The following is a 3,349-nucleotide window of genomic DNA, read 5'->3' on the forward strand; positions in this document are numbered from 1 at the left end:
TGATCGGGGAGTAGTTAATTACCTCAAACTCTCCTTTTTTCAAACTCTTCATAGACTTTTTAAGGGCAGAACAGACCACCAGGTTGTCTCCCCGGATCTGTTTTTCACAGCCCATTACACTTCACCCAAGTACCCTGTGTTTTTGAGCCTGGTAACGTGTTTGAGTAGAGCATGCCTTCCAGAGACAAAGGGGTTTTGCTTTGAAGCTGCTGGGGGGAAAGGATCTGGGAAAGGTTTCCTTATCCATCTCAACATGGCACGCACATTTTGGCCCTGTGACCTCCTGCCAAGAGCAGCAGGTTGGCTGTCCTGCCCTTTTACAGTGTAGGGCTATCATGTGTTCCTCGGACAAGGGCACAAACACCCATGGGAGACGGATCGCAGGATTACTGCTGCCTGTCTGGGAAGGTCCACCTGGTTGCTGATGCCAGACCTCATTTGCTTATCTAGACAGTGAGTTTGAGCTGTAGCCAATGTATTGGGAGAGAAATGTGTTGCAGCAGACTAGAAATGAATAACATACGGCGGGGGGGGACTTTCATCGGATTATTGGCAGGAGAATGCATTGGAAACTTGAGGAGTTGACTGGACAGACTTGTTGAGGTTGGGTGCTCATACCCATCTCGTATTTGAATGTGAACATGCTTTGTGCTGTGCTGTGTATCCAGCTGAGATCTCTTAGGTCAGAGATCCCCAACCAGGGGCCCAGGAGATCCTTTTGAGAGTGTCACACGGTTAATACCAGTAGGTGTACAAACAGGATTCGTAGGATAAACCCAGAGATTTCAACTAAGTGTTAAAATCATTCTGATCTGTTGTGATCTTTCTGAGCTCTTTGCAACAGAAGAATTGTCCTCTTTTTAGTTTTCTTCTTCTTCTTATTAATAATAATAATATTTTCTGTTAGCCAAAACTGAGGGAAAACGAAGAGCTGGCATTTTCCAAGGGGTGCCTTGAGCTTAAAAGGTTGAGAACCACTGCCCTAGTTAATATGCCCATGAAATCCATTCAGAAACAAAACTTTTCCAAGCTTTTGCAACTTTGTGAGTGTGTAAAGACTGGGGTTGTGGATCTGGCTTCTTTAAAAAAAAATGTGTGTGTATATCTATCAATCTATTGATAGATTGATAGATATACACATATTTGTGTGTGTGTGTTTTAGATCTATCTATCGATCGATCGATAGATAGATGTATGTAGATATAGATATCTCTTTCTACCTCTCTCTATATATATATAGATACAGATCTCTCTGTCTCTTGCTCTCTCTCTCTCTCTCTCTCTCTCTATATCTATATAAATATAGATATCTGTATAGATATAGATTCTCAGCCCAGATGAGTCCCAGGTATTTGGAAATATTTGTCATTACTCAGATCATCTTGATACTGTTCCTTGACTGCAGCTTGTAGGAAAAGGGCTCAGTGGACGCAAGAGGAACCAGAGAAATCCCACTCCCTTTCTTAGCTTCTTCATTTGGGGCCCCCAGCAGGCGGGCAGTAGTTGGAGACTTAGCTCTGCTAGTGGTGGGCAAAGGCTCGGGGCCTTGGTAGGAAAGCAGCCTGGGAGGAAAGAGGAGGTGAAGCGCTATTTTTTTGGAGGCCTGTGGCAGAGATGGGAAGTGAGGCAGCAATCATGCAGCATGCACAGCAGGAGGGCTGCTCCTTGTTAGCAGAGCCAGGCTTCATGGAAGAAAGCCACAGCCTTCATGTTAAAAACAAAGCTGAGGTTTTTTTTTTTCTATCCCTCCCCCCGCCCTTTGTGAAAAGGCCTTGAAGATGTAAACGGGTGTGAATCGATTGCTGGGGTTGAAAGGAAACAGGAGCTGGGCTCTTGCTTTTCCACCGGAGGCTGATCACCGTGGCCTCAAGTTAACAAGTGAAGTAAAGCCAGGGACAACAGCAGGGAAGCCTGATTCTGCATCTTCCCTCCCCAGACCTGTTACGAGCCGCGCAGAGGCTGCACCAGGTCATCCCTGCAAGCTCTCTCTTTCATTGGGGACAGTAAAGCCAAATACAGGGAGAAGTCTGGGCAGTGTCAGCCAGTGACAGCCTGCAGTGTGCTTTCCCACCTGCCTGGTCCCAACCACAAACTTGAAGAGCCAGTCGTAGGGGGGCTGGAGCCTGTTCTCCTCATCTGCTACCAGCCCCTTTCTGTCCCCGTCTTGGCCAGGAGATTTCCAGTACTCCATTTTTCTTTTCAGAGCAGCTAGAGGAGCCTGCCAGCACTCGGAGGTCACATCTTTCCCCAGCTGACTTCCAGGGGGGTTTGCTCCTCGACTACCGGGCACCCCATTGACTGCTGGACTTCCCCATGGTGCTGCAAAGAGCATCTGTTGGATGGGGAGACTGCATTTTGCAGCCTGCTTGAGGTGCAGGGAGAGGGAAGAAGGGGAACTAGAGAGGGCTGGAGAGAAGGACTGAAGAGTCGAGTTGGAAAAGAGGCAGATTAGTTTCTAGGGGGGAGGAAAGAGTATGGAAATGATAGGGTTTTACTGGTGTGGAAGAAGTCTCTTATGCTGGGTGTATAGTGGAAGTGGAAAATAATTAAGGGACTCCACTGTTAATAATTTGGAGTCACTTTGGATCTGGGGGTGGCAGGAGATGGGCAAGGCAAGACAAGTCAGTGACCTCCCAGGGGCCTGTGGGAGGGGAGACGTGTCTCTTGGGTACAGCTGTGGGGTGGTGACTTCTCACTGGGCTGTGGCTAAAGCAAGCAAATTGCACATTGGAATAGTTTTTAATACTGTAACAAAGTTGTGTGCGTGTGTATGTATATATAATTTCTCTCCCAGGGTACTTTTGGTGTGGCAGGACTGGTGGCTCAAGAATAAGTAAAGAGATATGCCCAAGTCTGCCTTTTTTTTTTCCAGCCATGATTGCACCCTTCACATGACCTGACTTGTTAGGCGATGGTCCGTCACTTTAGGAAACCTTGTGAGACTTCTGGTGACTTAACAACTCGGTGCATATATTGCACAGCGGTGACCTGATCTGCTGTCTGCATGGGCTCTGAAAGCACCTGTATCACATTAGACGCTTGTATCCGGAGTAATCCTCAAACTGAAAATCTGCGAGAGCCCTCTTCTGGCTATACTCATAGCTATTTGACTAAGGAAAAAGACTGGGCAAGACTGGGTTAATTTTTTAAGTGCAATTATTTATCGATCTTGCTTCAAGTCCTCACACTAGTTCTCATGCCCTGCCAGCCTATTAGCAGTATTTTACTTTCAGACAGTGAATTATGGAAAACGAGGAGTGACCATTGGACAAATGGTTGTCAGCAATCGCCGCTGAACTGCAGCATCTGTAGAAGAGGGAAACTAGAGATTCCCCCCCCCCCCCCCCCC

This window comes from Gavialis gangeticus, unplaced genomic scaffold (assembly GCF_001723915.1).
Source record: "Gavialis gangeticus isolate Ggan-Ray unplaced genomic scaffold, GavGan_comp1, whole genome shotgun sequence".
Taxonomy (NCBI): Eukaryota; Metazoa; Chordata; order Crocodylia; family Gavialidae; genus Gavialis; species Gavialis gangeticus.